General features: G+C 49.4%; 1 protein-coding gene across 5 annotated transcripts in view; it reads left to right on the forward strand.

Moving 5' to 3' along the window:
- The first annotated feature begins 790 nt into the window (after positions 1-790).
- The window catches only part of NFASC (neurofascin), a 188,030-nt gene continuing 167,305 nt past the window's right edge, over positions 791-21,515 (forward strand). For 4 of the 5 annotated variants that reach the window (XM_029230362.1, XM_029230363.1, XM_029230364.1 and 1 more), the window contains exon 1: positions 793-921. The gene's annotated coding sequence lies outside the window, so the exon portion shown is untranslated. Of the gene's footprint in view, positions 922-21,515 lie in introns of all 5 variants that reach the window. The other variant, XM_029230365.1, reaches the window with a different exon arrangement.

Genomic DNA, 21,515 nt, shown 5'->3' on the forward strand with positions numbered 1-21,515 from the left:
GGGTTCGTTCCCTGGTCTGGGAAGATCCCATATGCCACGGAGCAACTAAGCCCGTGTGCCACAACTACTGAGCCTGTGCTCTAGAGCCCACGAGCCACAACTACTGAGCCCATGCGCCACAACTACTGAAGCCCACACTCTCTAGAGCCCGTGCTCTGCAACAAGAGAAGCCACCGCAATAAGAAGCCCGCACACCGCAACGAAGAGTAGCCCCCACTCGCCGAAACTGGAGAAAGCCCGCGTGCAGCACCAAGACCCAACACAGCCTAAAATAATAAATAAATAAAAATAAAATAAATTTATATAAAAAGAAAAAAGATCATCGGCTGTTAAAAACAAAAACAAAAGAAAAACAAACGTTCCTGGACTGGAGAGTCTATCAGAAGCAAGTCTCCCTGGAAATACAAGCTGTTCGACAAGTTTCTGCCCCCAAGAAGTCACAGTCTGATGGTGGAGGGGCATAAACGGGACAAACACATGATACCCCTGGGTCTCCAGCGTATTTCCTCCTGTAGGTTTGGCTCGCAGTAGGCGCTCAGCGAACGGAAACGGGTGCTAATTAGTATCATTTTCAACGCCAGTCCGCAAAGAGGCCCGTGGGTCGGTGCGAAAAGGAGGCGCTTTTTCTCCCGGGTCCAGGCCCTGCAATCGCTCCCCAGCGCGCCTGGCGGGGCGGCGCGGGAACATCCTGCCCTGCTCCTCCAGCGTCCTGGTCCCCGCTCGGCGCGCGAAGGGAGGGGCGCGGGGGCGCGCACGCAGGGTGTCGGGGGCGCGCTGGCCGCCCGGGGACGCGCACGGGCTGGTCTCTGCCCTAATGCGGCGGCTGGCGGCGAGAGGCGCTGCAGGGGACTCTGGGGAAGTGGCGGCGCCGGCAGCGGACAGCACCGACTGCACCCAGGGCCGGAGCCCGAGCCCTTGCAGGTAGGCGAGCGCGAACAGCAGAGAGATGGGGGTGGGGGTAGAACGGGGGTCATGGAAACCCATCTAGCGACACCCCCTTGTTCCCGCCCTCCTCTGTCCGTCTCCATCCCCTGACCTGTCCCCATCCCCCTCCATCCACACCCCCGACCCTTCTCTCCACGCTGTTACCTGCCCTGAATCCATCGTATGTCAATATCTGGACCCCACCCCATCCAGCTCCCAACCCCGTCAGCCCCAACACCTTTTCTATCTCACTGGCTGCTTCCCCTCCCCCTTCCTGCACCTCACTCTCTTCCCCTTTTCCTTCTGTCCCTGCCTCATCCCCGAGCTCTGCCCTTACCTGTTTACCTCCACACCCCACTTTGTGTGACCCCTGTCCCTTCTGTTTTTCCTGCCCCGCACACCAGGCTCTCTCCTTGCCCTCCCTGCTCTGGTCCCCACCTCATACCCCCATCACTCTGTGTGCCTGTCTCTCCATCAGCTCCCTCACAGCTTCTGTCCTTCTCGGGTCCCCTCTGCATACCCTGTCCCAGCCCCTTCCCAACTGCCTCTTGGTTTCCTCCTCCACCATCTCAAGAACCCCATCTTCTCCCCCTTGGCTGTTAGCTGGCCTGCCACCCATCGCCTTCCCCACCTGCCCTTCCTGGTGCTTTTGTAGCCACATGGCTTTTACCGAGCCCCCCTCTCTGCCACTGGGCCCTCCTCCCCTGCTTGGGGAGGCCTAGGGCTCTGAAGGCCCTATGTACTCGCTGTTGCAGAATCCACTTATAACCCCCTTCTGTATGTTTGATCCTATTCATGGCTTGGGGGCAAAGGATGCTGGGTGTTTGTAGGCCTCTCTTATGTTCCTCTTCAGCTACTCTCTTCCCCTAGTTGTTCAGATTTGTTTCCTAGATGCATGGGGGTGGGGCGGTGTTAAGCATAGGGAAACTAGGACCCTTGGGGCAGGGGTCCAAGGAGATGGCCGAGCACCCTCTTCCTGGTCTTGATCTGAGCCCTGGGGATGCAAAGGCCTGGATGAGGAGCCCCACTGAAGGGTTGGAGAATTTTGGATTTTAGACAGGATTCTTCCTCAGCCTCCAAGTCAGCACTTTGGCATCGGGAGCTGTCATGAGTGTGGCCCATGGGCTGGGCTGAGTGGGCAGAGTGCTGAATCACCTAGTCTCTGGTCCCCATGGCAGCCCCTCTCTTGCCCTGAGCCAGGTTCTGTTCCTCATTCCTTCCTTGGCATTTGGCAGTGGTGTGTGTGTGTATGTGTCTGTGTGTGTTGGGCAGAGATGCCTCCTTCCTCAGTCCAAAGGAGTGGATGACAATGTACCTTTTCTGCCTGTCTGTCTCCAGGCATGAGGGCCTGGTGTGTATTATCTACCCTTGGAACTGTGATGAGCCCTGCTGGGCCCCAGTCAAATCTCGGGCAAGGGCAGATCACGGGGCTTTGGGACCTGGTTGGGCCGGAGTTGAATTGTTTGTATGGAGCTGGAGACCAGCAGGTTCACAACCCACCGAACTTGAAACATACGTAGGAGAAGCCCAGGGAAAACGTGTGTGGAGACCCTGGGGATTGGTCATGCCAACTGTGGGAGCAGCGGGCAGGGAGAAGAAGGAAGGCAGAGACCTGTCTCCCCTGGTTTGGGGATGATTGGATCTGGTGGATTTGTATTGAAGGAAGAATTAAAGAAGATGGGGGTGGGGTCTGCTATGCATCTAATAATTCTACCTTTTGTCGTGACAGAGCGGGCACTTCTGAGGCAGTAATTTCTTCCCCTTGTGTTTGGATTCAGCTGAAGGTGTGTGTGTGTGCGCGTGCGTGTGCGCGTGCATGCGCACGCGTGTTTAGAAAGAAAAAGAGAGAGAGAATGAGAATGAATAACATAGGTGAGGAAAGAGACTCACTCACACTTAGGCCAGAAATTGTGTTTCCTGTGAAACAGGGCAGCCCGATTCCTGCCCTGGGGACCTCAGCTAAAATCCCAGGCCTTAAATTGGAGGTTAAGAGCAAATTGCTGATGGATCCTGTCCCTTCTCTGCAAGGCTCCCTCACTTTAGAAACATGAGTGGACTCCTTCAGCTCATGAACAGCAACTCTGAATGGGATTCAGGCAGTGCCCAGCAAGGGGTGGAGGGGCGGGTGTGCAGCTGGGGGACTGGCTGTCCTCTGCTTTGTCAACCTTCTGTGCCCTGCCCATCATGAGTGGGGGTGGGGCAGGAAGCTTCCCCTGGCATCAGCGTTCCCAGAGCTGCCAGCTTTTCCTGGCCCAGGGAGGAGGCATCACCTGGAGCCGTCTCTGAGAACTGATTGGATTTAGGTCCTGACGTCGAAATGCTTGATTGCTTAAGTGGGGGATTCTGATAACAATGTACACATCTCCCAGTTTTGTGCAATGCATCTCATCCCTCATCCCTTGTTTGACATCACAGAGGCTTCAGCAGGGATACATTGAGGCACACAGAAAGGGAAGCCAGCTCCCTGGAGAGCTGGAGCAAGACCTGACTAGCTCCCTGTGGGCTGATGCAAGCTGGGCTTATGGGGCCGGGCTGGATCTTTCAGGGGTACATTGAAGAGGTAGCTGGTATCTAGGGGTTGGGTTCTGGCTTTGGATATCCAAGGGGCGGGGCATAGAAGGTGGTCCTATTTCTGCAGTGACTGAGAGACAGGATTCCAAGGCTCCCATCACTCTGTTGTTGCAATGTGTTCCCTTCCCCTGGTGCCACTCTCCTCCAAGACCATCTAAGACCTGGGGTGTGAGGATCATCACTTAGTCTTTAGAAAAAGAATTTCTTAGGAAACTAGAAAGAGAGAGGCAGAGAAGTTCAGTCTTCTCTGTTTGGCCTGGGAGAAGAAGGGAGAAGGAAGTAAGAGGAATTTAAGGCTGGTTACATACTTATTCGTTCAACAAATATGAACTAAACCCTAGAGTGTGCTGCTCTGCTAGGTGCTGGGATCATAGAGGTGAAAAGAGTCTCTCAGGGCTGCCAGTGTAATGAAAGAGGCAAGTAATCAGACAAATAACATAGATAAGCTTGAGTGAGGACATGGGGACAGGGGTGATGAACAGCAGCATCTTTCACTCCAGTGGCATCCGCCCCCCCTTTACCGATGCTGGTTGATGTTGTCAGAATGGTGGTTCAGGGCTGACATGGAAGTTGAATGTGAGGGAGAAGGTAAGATGCAAGATGTTACCAGATCCCCAGCTTGAGGGGGAAGAGGGGATGTTCTGTGTGCAGCTGAACCCTGCAGGCTACTGCTTCAGCCTGAAGGGGGAACTCGGGGACAAGAGCGAGGCTACTCAACTCTGCTATTCCTGTTTCCTAAGCCCTTGTATTTTAGGGGCAAAGTGTGGTCAGAATATGCTTAGAATGTCAGAGCAAGTCAGAGGAAAGAGGCCCGGGGGCTGATGGAGAAATAGCAAGTTCAGGTATGTGCTCAGAAACAAGGTGAGTAAAAATATTGTGAGCTCTGACATGGGTGGAAGGGTCTTGGAGTTCTGGGAGGTCAGGGTCAGGTGGGAGTCATCAAAGAGGTCCAGATAGGGGAGAGGAGGTTGATAATGACAGGGGAATCCTTAGAAGTTACACTCGAGCACAGGTCGCCATGAACATCCGTAGCTGAACTGGGAAAGAGCCTAAGGATAGAGACAGCCAGCCTCACCTGTCTGAGGAATCCCCCCCCCCTCCCGCCACCTACACATCTGATTTAGCTCATTTCATTAGTGTGTCCTGAGCCTTTGAAAATGTCCTAGGAACTAAGCTAGATGTTGGGTGTGTAAGTCAAGTGAGAGACACAGAAATGAAAACAAATTAAAATGCGGTACAAGAAATGCTCTACCGGAGGTAAACGGATTCCTGGCATTGTAAGAGCATGGCTGAGGGGGCCCAGTGGGCTGTAGGACCTGGGCTGATCGTACCACACTGTTTGGATAGACCCCAGCTTTGGCTAGAGCAGCCTGATGTCAAACTTTTGAGCGTTTACTCCAAATGCTCAGCTAGGGCCCAGGCCTAGTTGCAAGGGCAGATGTTAGATGCATATGGCCTGGTCCTTGGGGCTGCAGGGAAGGGCTCTGAGAGCTAATGGCTGTGCTGGGTGCTTGAGGAGGCACTTCAACAGCTTTGCTGACCTGGGATATTGGTCAGACTGTGCCAGCCAGCTTGAGATTTCTTGAACTACCCTCCTTTCCTTAGGTTTTGAGACAAGCTAGGAAGAATAAAAGTGGCGTAATAGAATCGTCATCATTATAGAGTGCTTACTACGTGCCAGGCACCCTACTATATGCTTGATATGCACCATCTCATTTAACCTTCATGAGGGTTAACTCTACAAAAAAAGTATTGTTAGGATCCCGGTTTTACACATAATGAAACAGACCCAGAGAGGTTGTGATTTAAGATTATAGAACAGTGAGTTGCAGAGGTAGAATTGAAAATATATTAGTTTGACACCAAAGCCCATGCTCCTCTCCTGTGAGCTCGCTGACCCTGGTAGGACTGGAATGTTTTATCCACTCATACGAGCCCCTCTAGGAAAATCTGTTAGAAGGGCTCAGTTAGCATGCATTTTTCAGTACCTACTTTGTCCTTCTGAAGGATACAGAAATGTGGTTCCTGCTTTCAAATAGGGGAAATAAGATGGAAACATGTGAAAACCCTTGGGAATAATACAAGACATTGTATAATTAAGTCTTCAGACCCTGGACAGTAAAATTGCAAAGGAAGGAGTTATGCCTCAGTATGGTTTGAGTCAGGGAGGTGACATGGCATCGCAGAAAGTGCTCAGCTTTTGACATCAGATGGACCTGCCTTCAAACCTTGGTTCTTTCACTTACTGGCTGAGGAGCTACAGTTTCCCAATCTGTAAAATGAGAGTATTAATATGAACCTTGCAGAGCCATAATAAGGATTAAATGTGATGAGGCAGTGAAGGGCCCAGCACCCTCCCTGGCTGGCAGTAAACACTCACCAATGCTAGCTGCTCTTCAGAGAGGGGTGGGAATGGAGCTGAGCCTTGAAAAATTGGTAGAATTTTAATAAGGAAGGGAAGATGAGAGTTTTCTAGATGAGGGAACCCACAGGGGTATAAGCAAATACTGGATGGGTTCAGGTTCTCTGGGAAAGAAGTGACTTGCCTCACCCTGCCTGCTTCCCCCAGGTTCCTGCAGTACAGCCTTATAGAAAAGGACACCTTCAAGAAAACCATGAGGGGTTTATGTTTTACTTCCAGCCCCATCATTAACGGAGCTTAACTGTGTTTCTCTTTCTGTAAAACTAGAAGACTGCTAAAAGCCTCTAGTCCCAGAAGCCTGTCTCTGGAGTTCATGTCATTGATTAATTTCTTGTCTTGCCTTTCCTCTCCCCAAAGCCATGAAAAAGTGGGGATGCCTGGGGTCTGGTGGGGTCATCCCCTCAGGCCGTCATCATCCCTTCCTGACTACTGTAGCTCCCCTCCTCCAGGAAGCAGCTGCCTGAGCATCTGCCTTCTCCTTGGGCTGCCCCTCTTCACTCTTCCCTTCCCAGACTGGGCCAGCCCCTCCTGAAAGGCCTCCCCGGCAGCCCCTCTCCCCATCATTATGATGCTAATCGTGTTGTTAATTTTTCTGAGATGCAGAAAGAAAGCCCCAATCTGTTCTAATGAATTTAATTAGAGAGGGGCTTGGAGGGCTTTAGAACCTCTTACCAGGATCACAATAAACAGAGTTAACGAGATAAACAGCTTGGGATCAGCGGCTCAAGGGTAGGAAGGGAAGACTTCTGACTCAGTCCTAGAATGAGGAAGCCCCTGACACTGAAGTTGGAGGAAGGCTGTGTGAGCAGTTGTTCTCCAGGCGGTTTCCCTTTGGGGCTCGTTCTGCCTGCCCCACCCAGCCCCATGGACATAGTTGCATATCTAGTTTTGTCCTTAGGTCTCCGTCTGGAGAGGTCTTAGCTTTCTCATCATCACCAAACATTTATTGAACGTGGGTAAGGGGTTACTGCACCATCTTCTGGAGCAAAATTGAGGCTCCTGAGACCTCATCTCCACCCTAAAGGAGATAAGAGATATATATTCAAAAATAGGAACATTTGCTAATTCCAGACAGTAAATGCTAGAAGGACGACAGGAGGTTATATTGGGCTTAGATGATCTGTAAAAGCCTCTTGCATGGGTCTTGAGACCTCAAGACTTGAAGACTTAATGGCCAGAGCTGCTGGAGGAGGAGGAGATTCAAAGGCACACGTGTGCAGGGGATGTTTGAGTCATGATGAATAAATGGCATGGCTTGGGTGGTGGGTGCGTGTAATTTCCTGGTGAGGGAACAGTATATTGAGACATAGTCATAGAGGATCCTGAGTAATGGAGCCTTTACTTTTCTAGCCTGGTCATACTGGGGTCTCACTGCTTTCCCTCTCCGAGCACTTAGGATGGTTGGCTCGGGGAAGGGCTTAGGACAGGATGATTCTGGCCCTTCATGCTGAACTCACTTTCCTGGATCCAGTTTAGGCCAACTGGGGCGGGTTGACCAGATGCTAAATTTTGTTCTCAGGTCTTACGACTGTCTGGGATGAGAGTGAATGGCTGGCAGAGCAATTCCAAGGACTTTTCCCAGTGATGAGAGTTCCTTCTTTACCGATGCTGGCCAATTTGCTTTGGCACTTTTTTTTGCAAGTACTCAGTGGAATCTTCCAGTTCCAGGGTCAGTGAGTTTCATAACTCTTCCCTTTATATTATTTTCCACTTTTATTTATTTATTTATTTTTTGACCTTGTTCAGCAGCCTGCGGGATCCTAGTTCCCTGACCAGGGATTGAACCGGCACCCTCAGCAGTGAAAGCTCGGAGTCCCAACCACTGGACCGCCAGGGAACTCCCTCATCTCTTTATATTATTGAGTTCTTCGAATATGTGTGTGTGTACGTGTATATGTGTGTTCGTGTGTGCGTGCTGCTTATGTTATTGAAATTATTCCGACTAGATTCTCATTCTCGTGTGATCTTTATTTGCATTACAAAAGTTATTAAACATTTCTGGGCCTTAATTTCTCCGTGTGCGAGAGCGAAAGAGTCATCTTTCAATATCCTATTTTATGTAGATCCATAACTGAATGCTTTGAGAATAGGATTTTAAACATGAGGAGGTACTATAACTATCGTTTTGACAAGAAGTAAAATATTGAGCTGAAATTTTAAGTCAGTTCTCTCTCCCCCTTGGAACCTCTTGACTTGTAAGACCAGTCAGAGTTTCATTTGGGGGCACCAACAAAGATTATGCTTTTTGTTATTTTCCATAGTCTATCTGGGCTTATGCATAATTAGTAAAGGAGTTAGTACACTGCTGTCAGGTGTTGGTTGACCTATCCATGCATGTTTGTATGAGAGACATTGTTACAATGCCAAGGTTATAATACCCATTGTGTGGTATTTTTCCACTTGTTGGAGGTGACATGTTCTTTATGAAGGAAAATGCCTCTGAGGCCACAGGCAATTTTCCTATGCTGACGTAGGCAAGGACAGAAACTAGATCTCTTTCTGATTATCATCACACACTGAGTGGAAATGAAGCCTTTGTGACTCATGTTGGGAGCTAAACCAGGGTTCTCTGGCTGATCCCAGCTCTGAGCTGTGCCTTGGTTTGTTTTTACACAATGCTCTTTAGTCTTTGAAGCCTTTATTGTGAGCAGAGCACACTTCTGGGTGGCAACTTGTTTTGAGAGAATCTTCAACTCATCGAATGTTAGAGATGGTTTAGTCTAAGATCATTATTTTACTGATCAAAGTGGCTAGTTTCTGGCAAAGTCGGTTCTTCCACACACCAGGCCACTTTAAACACTATATATGAACCTAGTAATTGTACAAGAGGGTATGTAATCTAGTTCCTTAAAGCATGATCTAAACTAGAAATGCTTTGAGATGTCAGAGAAGAGAGGATATCAAAGTAGACTGAAGTCCTTTGGGAAGGTTTTGAAGTGAAACAGGGGCTGGTCTGGGTCCCTAGGGATGGGTAGGATTTGAATAGATAAAGGTAAGGGAATGGCATTTCTGGTGGGGTAAGGGAACATAATTAGAGGTTTAGAGGAGGGAACTTATACTCAGGCATTGAATTGGCCAGGCTGGAGCAGTGGAAGCTACAGCTGGAGGGACCAGTTGGGGCCAGACTCCAGAGAATCTTGAATCTGACTAAGGAGTTGGACTTTGTCTTGGTGAGGAGCATTTAAGCTTCTTAGCTGAGCTTGCTCTTGCTCTAAAGACAAGATTGTGTGTTAGGAGAAGTGAATGGGAAATCCCTTCACAGGCAGTGGTGTCTGGGGATAGTTGCTTCTGAAGGGTGTTTGGAGAAAAGGGGAGTACTGGAACTTTTAAACACTTGTCGGCTGGTCGGGAGCTTGTCGCTGTCCAGGGTGCTGAGCTGCCATCTGCAACATTTTTCTCCCTGATGATGCCAGGTTAAAAGGTAAAGCCGGGGGCTTCCCTGGTGGCGCAGTGGTTGAGGGTCGGCCTGCTGATGCAGGGGGCACGGGTTCGTACCCCGGTCCGGGAGGATCCCCCGTGCCGTGGAGCGGCTGGGCCCGTGAGCCATGGCCGCTGGGCCTGCGCGTCCGGAGCCTGTGCTCCGCAGTGGGAGAGGCCGCAGTGGTGAGAGGCCCACTTACCGCAAAAAAAAAAAAAGGTAAGGCCAGGAAATGCATGGAACCGCCCAAAAGGGATCTGGAAAACTATTCTGGCTAGGACTAGGTAGCATGTGGGCTTTCTGGCAGCAAATTGGTCTGTCTGCAGCATCTGACTTACAATCCTACAATCCTTGTGATGAAAGCAAAAGTTTGGGTTGGGGGAAACTAGTAATGGCCCTTTTAAGAAGGAGTGACCATGTGTGTGCACATATGCATGTTAAAATGACCCAATTTGTAGCCCTCTAAATTTTGCCTTAGAGTCTTTGTATTTACATGAGACTCTCAGCACATTGCTTCTTTCATTGTGAAAGAAGCAATGTGCTGGAGAGAGCAACAAAAGTTCCCAGAAGACCCTACTCATTGCTTCAAATGAAACATCTAAATGCTCAACATTAGTGCTGTCCAATAGAGCTTTCTGTGATGATGGAAATGTTCTGTATCTGCACTGTCCAACATGGTAGCCACTAGCCACATGTGGTTATTGAGCACTTGAAATGTGGCTAATGTGATTGAGAATTGAATTTTTAATTTGATTTAAATAGCCATGTGTGGCTCCTGTACTCAACTGCACAGCTCTAATGTCAGAATCCTTGCAATTTGCACTTACCCTTGCATATTTGTCCCTCCTACCTAAACCTCTTTGACTTAGAGTAAAAATGGACTGTTGAATGGGGATGAGTTTGGACTGTTGAATGGGGATGAGTTTGACACATTGCTGGAGAAAACCCCAAGCTGAATCTGAACTGAAAGTCCGCGCCTGGCTGTGAGTTTTGCCCTTTTTTATTGTCACGGTGGGGGCAAACATGCATGATGCACTGCGGTTTTCCTTTCAAGGGCAAGGAGAAGGCTTCTTGGATTCTGGCTCTGGTCCCAGGGACCTGATCTGAGACTTTTTGGAGCCTTGAATGGGCAAGCAACGCAGTGTGTATGGCCCTGGACACTTGGCTTTGTGGTGAGGTGGGGTACAGATTTTGTGCTGTTACATCAGATGTTTGTGGGCATCCAGCAGAGAGAAGTTCCTGGTCTTGATCCGTCTCCCTTTCTGACTGTAGGCATCATTTCATCTTGTTTACCTGGTATAGGGGATGTGGCCCAGGATGGGGATGTGGGTCAGTGGTAGAGATACCAGAGGGGGAAAATGCTTTAAAATGCCAATTAATAAGCAAGTAATAATAACCTGTCAAAAGACTGGAGCAGAAAATTTCCATTGTATAGGCACGTGCCAGTGTACATATCCTAAACACGTTTGACTTCTTTGGGTCTCGGGTCTTAGGCTTTCTATGTATAAGTCTGGTTTCCTAAACCAGAGTGTGTGCTTTTTGAAGCCATGCCTTACAGTTTTCTTCCATAGACTCTCAGTGTTCTGATAATCTTAATAAATGCCTGCTTGTTGAGTAGCTCTTTGTTAGCCTGGAGCTATCAGTTTGACTCCTAGAAAATGTGTGCGCATGAATACAAATAATATTTATGAAGCCCCTGCTGGGCATAAGTCTCTGTACTTGGTACTGTGGGCAGTGACAAAGGAGGAGCCAGGGATGGTTGATCTCAGTCTAATGGGAGAGCAGAGGCAGGCATGTGTGAAAAATTATATACACACACAACTGATAGACAGAAACAAAGACTGAAGTGGTAGGAGGGATACAGAGCTGGGGGAGGGGTGCAGGGTGCTGGAAGGGTCATTTTATGTGTGTGTCTCTGTCTGGCCTTCTCTTGAGGATTCCCTCCTTCATGAGGCTTAGCTGGTACCAGCCACCCCCGTGCCTGCAGTGACAGTGCTGCCTTTATGGTGGATCAGGCAGCTCACTGTCTCGCTGGGGCTGTGCTGAGGTGCTGCTGTCCTGAGCTTGCCTCTTCTGCGGTGAAGACACTCGGAGAGGGGGGAGGGGGAGTGGGGGCAAAGACTGTGTGGAAGGGGAAGAAACTCCTTTTTTTTCTTGTCGCTGAAATGGTAACAGGGTCCTGCTCTCAGATTCCCTCCTGGTCACAGAGGGGCTTGTTGGGACTCCAGCAGCTCTGGTACATGGAGCCCCATGATGCAGGCTCAGGTGAGGCTCTGGAGGCGACAAGAGAAGCAGAGCTTAGTGACGTGGCTCCCCGAAGTCACCTGAGCCCCTTGCTGTACTCTCGAGGGGTGTGCCCTGCCTGGTGGGGAGCAGGTGGGCTGCATCTCCCAGCTGGGGCTGGGGAGGGACTTCTCTGGTTGACTCACAGGGAGGAGCCTGCCCTTTTCCGTCCTCCACGAGCACATGAGTCACCTGGGATCTTGTTAAAGTGCAGAGGCAGAATCAGTAGGTTTGGATTGGGCCTGAGAGTCTGCATTTCTAACAAGCTCCCACGTAATGCCAGTACTGCCAGTCAGCAAAGCACACTCTGATTGGCAAGGCCCTAGACGTGTGTTCTCAGCCTGGCAACGGATTAGCCTCACCTGGGGAGATTTTAAATGTGCTGATGCTGGGACCCTCTCTATGCCAAATAATGCACAATCTCTAAGAGCTGGGTCTCAGCACAGGAATGTTTAAAGGTCCTCCTGGTGATTCTTATATACAGCCCAGGCTGAGAACCACTGGCTCTCTGGATGGTTTTTCTCCTCCCTCTGATCTGCTTTTCACCTGGCTATTCCTTCCTTACCCCAGGAGATGATAAGTGCCTCGAAGGCTCACAATGCCTTACCTCACCAGCCCTGCCCCGCAGCTGTCCTCAGTCAGCATGAAGGTGGTCAGTGGCTCGCTCTATCACCCTGGCCACTGCTCCCATGGATGTACCACCAGCCATGAGGGATCAAAGAATGTGGCTGGCTTAGAGCAGACCAGTGCTAGAACCAGTCAAAGTGAGTATCCAGTCCCTGGATCCATGCCCAGAACATAGGAAACTTTCAGGAAATATATATTGAATGGATGATTATTCCATTGTGGGGTAGCAGAAAGGGCACTGGATTAGGGATCTGAAAACCAGACGGATTAGGGATCTGAAAGGACTAGAGCAAGATATCTAAGCTTCTTTAGCTTTAATTTTCTCAATTGTAAAATGGGGACAATAATGCCTACCTAATAAGACTATTTAAATAAGAATAATATAGGAGAAAGGGCTCTATAAATGCTCGTGTTGTACAGATAAGCGATTGTGTAAGAATTCATTTTAAAAGTGGCTGGCTGAGCTATAGGTATTGGTCTTCCAACCCTTGTTCTACAGACGCTCCCAGGTCCCACCATGTGCGCCTCTGTCCACAGGACAGCCAGGGACTAAGGGACGAGCTGTTGACTGGACACCTGCCCTGTGTCAGGGACTATGCTAGATGCTTGGCTTTTGTCATCTCATTGATTCATCACAACCTTGGACTGGATGTTTATACCCATCACATGGAATAATGGGGGCTCAGAACGGGCCCAAAGTAGGAGAGCTCTAAGTGGCAGAGCTGGGATTGGATCTGATTCCAAAGTCTCCTAATCCTGGCTTATTACCCAATGGGCAACTCTGAATTCCAACATGGGGCTGATGGTCCCTTGTTTGAGAAGTTTCTGTGTCTGGGAGTCACTTGTATTGAAGAGTGAGATAAGAGTCTGGGTAACACCGAAACTCCAGTCTTCTGTTAGGGAACGTTAGGGTCCAATGGCACCGAAGTCTTCTGAGTCTTGGCCCACAAGGCACTGTAGAACCACTGCTCTGAGTCTTCATCAGGCCCCAAGGCGGAGGCTGTGACACTTTCCGCACAGAAGAATCACCATCTGTCCCACAGTCCCCTCTCTGCTTGACAGAGCCACTGAACCCAGCTCTCGTCTGTTTTGCCTACCGAGGTTTACCTTTCATTCTGGTGCTAAAAGAAAATGGGAACATAAAAGGGGACAATCCCAGGAGCCTCCCTCCATCCACACATATAACATCGACAGAATATTTTCATCATCGGGTGCTCGTGTTCCTATCCAGCGGTGTGTGTGTGGGGGGTCTTCTCCAATAGATTTAGCACTGAGAGGAGATCCCAATGTCTGTTGTTCTGCCCACCTCTCTAGCTTCAGCAGTGCTGCCATTATGACAAGGACACGTCCTGGCAGAAGTCATCCTGGCTAAGCTATTCAGTAAAAGAGCGGGGAGGGCTGAGTTGCATGGTCTGACCAGTTATGGAGGGATCCACCTAGTCCAGGTGCTTATCTGTCTTTACCTGGAAGAGTTCTTTAACTCAAGATCTTATCACATATTAGCTGAGACTGACAGAATCCACACTGGGAGAGAGAAATATATATATATATTTCACTGGGACAGGAAACTCAAACATGACGACACAGGCACTACACATATCCCATGTTGGGCCTTTGGATATACATTTCTGCTCCTCACTGAGAAATGACTAAGTCTCTGTTCATGTATCTGGTCTACATTCATCCTCTTGCTGTGTTCCAATTTGGCTGATTTTTTTTCTTACGCATTCCATGAAATTCTGTGCTGAGATACTGCTTTCCTGTATCAAAGCCAGTAGTATTACAGCATCCAGACTTCTCTTAAGCTTTGTTTATGAATTGTTCAGTGTTTACTTTCAAGTGCAGAGTGTTTATCCATTGTGTGGCTTCAATCTTTTCTCTGCTAAATCTCCATTTTATATTTTGGGTTTCCTTTCTCTTTATCTCTGAGTGTCCCTAGGGTTTTCTGTTTCTGAGAACTCTGTTTCCTATCTCTGGTTGTGCAGGTCAGCATGCTGCCGCTCTGATAAGAATAAGGACTTCCAGTTAGGCCTGGGCTAAAAAATGAATCCCCTATCACCTGGAAGCTTGGCCACCCACGACCTGTCTGTGTGACACCGTTAAATACCCTATCTGACTGTAGAGGTCTGGGGTCTTAGTGCTTAATCTTTTCACTCCCACGGACGGTGGCTGTTCCAGCACAACCTGTCCTGGATAGTTTAGGAATCAGCGTGAGCCTACTGGGCTTCTGGGACTTGGGTGGGTTTGGCTGGTGGGCCCCAGGTCTCTGGCTCTTTTCCTTCTTCATCTGGCTCCCTTCACAGCAGTGGGGGCCTTCATGATGCACAGACATTGGGGAATGTGGAATGTGCAGGTTAGGGGGAAGTCAAGCTAAAAGGAAATGTAGTAAAAGACTATGATGCTGTGTTGCTGGATCCTTCTGGAAGGTTCTGGAAGGCTGGTGCGGGAGTAGGGTCAGGACCCCATTCTGAGTCAGACTGGGAAAGCCCTCTCTGAACACATCCCATGGTTCCTCTGCATTTTTTTTTTTTTTTTTTTTTTGTGGTATGCAGGCCTCTCACTGTTGTGGCCTCTCCCTTTGCGGAGCACAGGCTCTGGACGCGCAGGCTTAGCGGCCATGGCTCACAGGCCCAGCCTCTCCGCGGCACGTGGGATCCTCCTGGACCGGGGCACAAACCCGTGTCCCCTGCATCGGCGAGTGGACTCTCAACCACTGCGCCACCAGGGAAACCCCCTCTGCATTCTTAAACCTTGAAAAATAAAGAGAAAGCTTTTGGATGGCACCCTAAAAAGTTACAGTGGGGGCTTCTGAGAGCAAGAATGCTTTGTTTCTCAACAGGCTGGTGACATCATCTGGGGTCTACCCAGATGCTGGTATGTTGGGGACAGACCAAAACAGGCCAAGGACTACTCAGTAGTGGCTAAAGATATTCTGCTGGCTTGGACTCTTTTTGCTCCAGATCATTTATCTGCTTTCTCCTCTTTCTGCCCTCCCAGGTTTGTTTTTCTCAGCTCCCAGTGTGGAATGCTCAAGGGCATGCATCTGGTCTTGCAAGTACAAGATAGTGCAAGAGCAAGGGCCTGGAATCAGGCTGCCTGGATTCCAGTCTGTCTCTCTATTCACTAGTTGTGTGATCTTTGGCGAATGACTTAAATCTTCTTTAAGTTTCATCTGTAAACCGGGGAGTTAAATAGTGCTTACCCTGCATGGATTTGTGAAGATTAAATTAGATAATGCACATGAACCCCTTTGCATAATGCCTGGGGTTAACTAAGAAGTAGCCGATGAAAGTGAGCTGCTGTTGTTACTTCCCCGCCTTCCCTTCCTTATAGTAGCTTCATGCCCAGCCTTATTCAAGTACACCTAACAACTTTGGGGAGCAATCAGGAAATATTTTTGAGCCTCAAATAGGTGCTCATTTGTGTGCTAGGTACTTTGAGAATTACCTGGAGAAGGAAAGGCAATCTTTGCCCTCAAAAACCTTGCACTCGGGCTTCCCTGGTGGTGCAGTGGTTGAGAGTCCGCCTGCCGATGCAGAGGACGCGGGTTCATGCCCCAGTCCAGGAGGAACCCACGTGCCGTGGAGCAGCTGGGCCCGTGAGCCATGGCCGCTGAGCCTGTGCCTGCAGAGCCTGTGCTCCACAACGGGAGAGGCCACAACAGTGAGGGGCCCGCGTACCGCAAAAAAAAACACAAAAAAACCTTGCACTCTAGTTGAGCAAGCGTACCAGGCATCCATGCATGGTCAAGATGACTAATTACACAAAGTAATAAAGAATAAATGCAAAGGTATGGTTTGGACCACATAGCTCTTGGAGTTTAAGAGAGAGTTCATTTTAATCTATGGTAGTTTGGAAGACTCAAGGAGGAGATTTAGAGTGGAGCTTTGAAAGAGGGAGCTCTTACTCTTTCTGTGCTCCTAACAATCTCATTAGGGAGTGTCTCCAAAGGGGAGGAGGTAGAAATTCAGAAGAAATGGACAATCCAGTTATCCTCAAGCCCTAATTTTCTAATTTCATGCTGGCCACACCTGTAAGGAAAAAGGATGGTGGGGAGAAAGGGGTGACTTTCCTGAGGCACAGACACAGTGAGGAAATCAAAACAAGGTTAATCAATGAGACAGAGGTAGAAGTGAGACCACATATCAGTCCAGAGTATGAGAGTTCATTTCTTATAATAAGCCATTTCAGCTCCCTCGTTTTGCTCCCTGTAATCTACTTGTATCCTTGTCATACCCTTGCCACACCACGTTAATACCCTGAGCGAATGTATCATTTCCACTGTAGAGGTGGGGAAACCAAAGCATAGAGAGTTGGGTGACCGGTTCAGGAAGCAGCATGAATCAGAGCAGAGCCAAGCCTAATTATCTACCTGTGGATTCCCAGTCTAGCTCTCTCCTGAGCTTCTCCTGGGACACAGGTCTCAGCTGGTGTCTAGCATAAGGCAAGCCCTGGATCCCTAGGGGGATGGAGAGCAGTTCAAGCTGCTCTGGCCCAGAACACCATGTGACCATCACTGCACCCTCCCAGCTCTGGCAGCGTTTCAAGTCCTGGTCTCAACAGCCACGGGACTTGGTGGCCAGGCCTGGGAAGAGCCCATTGTCTTCTTGCATGACCACTGGCTATGTGGCTGCTGGCTAGCTTGCTTGTTCAGTTTTCATTTGTTTTGTGTAGGCTGCTCTGAGCCCTATATTCAGCTGCAGCTGGGCAGCTGGCACCTGCTCAACCTTTGCCCCAGTCTATCCTAGAATTCTCCATGGTACTGATGGAAGACTGCTGGCTCTGTGTGTGTAGGGCTGGGGGGCAGGGGGGGAAGGAAGGTGTTAAGCTTCCTGAAAAGTAAATCTCTTTCTCTACTGGGCACTCATTCTGGGAGGAGATAACTCAAGGCTGATGTGTGACTGTCTTTTGGGAGCCCCTGTGGTTTTCTTCTTTCAGGTGTGTGTAAATTGACCTTGGTTATCAGCCTGACCACCAGTGGGAGGACAGGAAGTGTACTATGGTCATGGGTTCTAGGCATTTAGTCGCCTGTGACCTCCCCCATCCCTGGTTGTTGTCATAGCAGCAGCAGCAGTAGTAGTAATAATGGGAAGAGTGAGGTTAGAATAATGGCAGCTTCCAGATACTCAGAGCTTATTATGTGCTGTGGGCTTTTAATAGGTGTCTCACTCCACACTCACTTATGAAGTATTTTCAGTGGCCTTGCTTTACGGGCAAGGAAAGGGAAGCACAGGGAGCTTGATGGCTTTTTTCTGAGGTCGCTCGGCTAGTAAGCTGTGTGTTCGGGGCTTCAGTTCAGACCCTTCTGATTCCAGTCAGATTCTATCTTACTGAGCTCTTAACATTTGGTGTTCTCCTGAATGCTGAGAAGATCCTTCCCTGCCAGAAAGTCCACTGTAACCCTGACCACCACGCTGTTCCCTCCCTCTGGAGTAAAAGGCACAGGTCTGACCAGCTGATGGATCCCTCGGTTATGGGGAAGCCTTAGTATCTCATGGGTCTCTTAGACATCTGAGCTTGGGGAGTCCCTCTCTTTGCACAGGAGGAGAATGAAGCCTGAAGAAGGGACTCACTCAAAGCTGGCAGCAACCTCATAGCAAGTGAGGAGTAGAGCCCAGCCTCCCGGCTGGTAGCCCAAACTTGTCTCACCGCCGTCTACTTGTAGAGCACCTTTGCTGCCCCACGCCTCTCCACCCACCTACCCCAGATGCCGGTGTGAGACAGTGGGGAAGGGGGAGGGCCAGGCCGAATTCTCTTTCCCACTGGGCTACTGACTTCCATAGGCAGGGGAGAGTCCCGACTAGTTCTTTCCCCCAAAGTCCACAAACCTCTTTTCCTTTGTGTCGGTTACCCTCTGGTGCACTTGGGAAGTCGGGGGGTTGTAGAGGACTTGACTCTTTCCTGCCACTCCCCACCCACTTCTACCTTTTCTCTCCAGAAAATTCCACAAACCCAGTAGGTTATGAGAGACTCTTCCCTGGCCTGGTGACGGATGCGCTTCTATCTCCATTTGAAGACAGCCACTTTGTATTTTGCTTCTTTTCCTGTGAGCAGTAGGCATGGGGGGTAAGGAGTAGTGGTGGGAGTTGTCAGGTTTGTCTCTTTCTGAGGTAAAAGCTCACAGGATCCCTCCAGAGCCAGAGGAACTCAATTGCATTAGTCTAAGCTATGTTGTTGATAAGAAGATGAATACAGAGGTGGACGGCAGTCTGGGTCTTAGGGGCTCATTTCTGGCTCTGCCTTTGTCTTCCCATTAACCCACTGGAAACAGTGATCATTTCCCCATTTCCCAGAGGGACACACTGAGACTCAGGGACCCAGAGCCCCAACCAGGGAAGTCTTGAGAATGCATCCTGTCCTTCTCATCCCTCCCGTCCAGGAACTGATGCTACCTCTTAGCAGGGATAGAAAGATTCAGTGGGTTGGATACAATCCCCTTTGTCATTATTTTTTTTTAACAACTTGTATTAAAGTAAAGCGTATATACAGTAAAGTACAGAAGTCCACATTTTATGTTTCTTAAATGTTAGTTTTCTGGTTATAAAGGTAAAAGTTATAAAACTTGAAAAAAATTAACAAACAAAAACCCCAATCACTTAGAAATAAGAGCCATTAAGATTTGATGTGCATGTTTTCAGTTGATCTTATCCTGGTTTGAGAGTTATTGCTAGAAGTCGGCCATTGGGGACAGAGGACAAGGACAGGGGTCCTGGAGGGTCCTTTGCCCCTTCTCAGGATGTTTCATTCCTGGTCCCAGCTACAGCCTAGCTTCTGATCTTTATTTTTTTATTTTTAGTTTTTTTTATTATTAGCTTCTGATCTTCACCTGCAACTTAGAAACATTATCATCCCTGCCCCAACTGTTAGTAAATCAAATAATTAGCAGTAACACCGTGCAAGCCATTATTTCAATGACCCTGCATTGTTCAAAGTACAAAAGTCAGGTTTGACACGTTGGGAAGAGAGTCCTAGAGCATTTGAGGGCAGGTGTGGCCCAGGGAGACCAGTTGGCCTGGGTAAATGCTGCATGTTTACACACATCTGGATTGGTGTGTGCCTCTAGCCTGCTTCTCAGGCCTCCCTTTGGGGCTTTATTGAACAAGGCTTGGAGGGCAGCAGCCACTGAGTAGGAGGATGTGGCCTCACTCTTGGGCCTGTCAACCCAACTCTTTGCGTCTGAGCCTCCCTGCAGAGATTGGCTTCCACTGGGGCATTAAGTCATTTTACGTGGAGTGTTCAGAAGAGTACTTGGTGCTGCGAGAGCTCTGCCAACGTTCCTGGATACCATCGTCATCCAGACCACTGTCTCGTTATCCAGGCTGGGATAGAAACTGTCAGAGCCGCAAGGGACCTTAAACACAGGCTACTCTGTGAGTCTCAGACTTCAGCCCGCATCAGAGCCCCCTGGATGGCTTCTTAGAACACAGGTTGCTGGGCCTCACCCCCACAGTTCCTGAGTCAGGCCTTCTGAGGTGGGGCCCAAGAATGTGCATTTCTGACAAGTTCTCAGGTGTTGCTGCTGCTGGTTCAGGGACTGCACTTGAAGAACCACTGATCCAACTCTTTCATTTCCGCAAGTGTGAGCCTGCTGTAGTCTGAAAGCTTGTGTTCCCCCCAAATTTTATATGTTGAAAACCTAATGCTTAAGGTGATGGTATTAGGAGGTAGGGCCTTTGGGAGGTGATGAGGTCAGGAAGGTGCTGCCCTCATGAATGGGATCAGTGCCCTTATATAAGAGACTCCAGAGAGCTAGCTCATCCCTTGCACTGTGTGAGGACGCAGCAGGAAGGCAGCCGTCTGCAACCAGAAGAGGGTCCTCACCAGAGCCTGACCGTGCTGGCACCCTGGTCTTAGACTCCCAGCCTCCAGAACTGTGAGAAGTAAATTTCTGTTGTTTGTAAGGCACCCAGTCTGTGGTATTGTTTTTGGAGCAGTCCGAAGGGACTAAGCCAGCATGGTGGACCACACCACATCCTGGTCCATTTATCCTCTGGGAGGTGCCAGCAGCTGGGTCGTGAGGGGCTGCTTTCTTGATGGGATAGAAACTGTCCCAACTCTGTGGAAAGGGGACAGATACAGCATGACCCAGGGGTGAGAAGGAGAAGCAGGTATACAAATCCTGGCCCTACTACAATTCCATTTATTCATCCAAGAAACAGTTATCACATATATCCTGTGGGAAAAGAGCTGTGCCTGCTGCTGTGCGGCCTAACCAGGCAAACAGGCCCTTGACAGGGCCTCACCCTCAGAAGGCTTTTGGAGCCATCCTGTCACTGCTGGCTGCACAGGGAGAGGAGAGAACTCAGAGTCAGGAGACTGGGTACTGAGACTCACTCAGTCCCGACTCACCAGGAGACCTCAGCTAAATCCTTCTCGGTAGACCTCAGTTTCTTCATTAAAAGATTCAGTGCAGGGCTTCCCTGGTGGCGCAGTGGTTGAGAGTCCGCCTGCCGATGCAGGGGACACGGGTTCGTGCCCCGGTCTGGGAAGATCCCACATGCTGCGGAGCGGCTGGGCCTGTGAGCCATGGCCGCTGAGCCTGTGCTTCCGGAGCCTGTGCTCCGCAACGGGAGAGGCCACGACAGTGAGAGGCCCGCATACCGGAAAAAAAAAAAAAAAAAAAATTCAGTGCAGCAGTGGGTGAGGTGATGGTTGAACAAGACCTGTTCCCTAACCTGTAATTCTAAAGCTCTGGGGGCTCTCAAGTGGTTAAAATGTCATCTGACTTCATTTCTGTTATTTATTTATTTATTTAGTTAGTTAATTTTTGGCTGTGTTGGGTCTTCGTTGCTGCGTATGGGCTTTCTCTAGTTGCGGCGAGCGGGGGCTACTCTTCATTGCGGTGCGCGGGATTCTCATTGTTGTGGCTTCTCTTGTTGTGGAGCACGGGCTCTAGGCGCGTGGGCTTCAGTAGTTGTGGCTCGCGGGCCCTAGAGCGCAAGCTCAGTAGTTGTGGCGCACGGGCTTAGTTGCTCTGCAGCATGTGGAATCTTCCCGGACCAGGGCTCGAACCCGTGTCCCCTGCATTGGCAGGCGGATTCTTAACCACTGCGCCGCAATGGAAGCCCCTTCATTTCTGTTTTTAATCAATTAATACTTTTATTCCATTTTTCCCTCCTTAATATGAGACAGATTGGGGCTCTCCTAGCGTGTGAGGTGTGAGGACTTCGAGGAGATTAGGTACTGTATTATCTTCTGAACACTGCTGACTGCAGGGTGCTTTTGCCCTCAGAGTTTTAATTTGCTTCTCTTCTTAGTCATCTATTATTG

Source organism: Monodon monoceros, unplaced genomic scaffold, assembly GCF_005190385.1.
Source record: "Monodon monoceros isolate NGI ecotype Baffin Bay Population unplaced genomic scaffold, NGI_Narwhal_1 Super_Scaffold_18, whole genome shotgun sequence".
NCBI lineage: Eukaryota > Metazoa > Chordata > Mammalia > Artiodactyla > Monodontidae > Monodon > Monodon monoceros.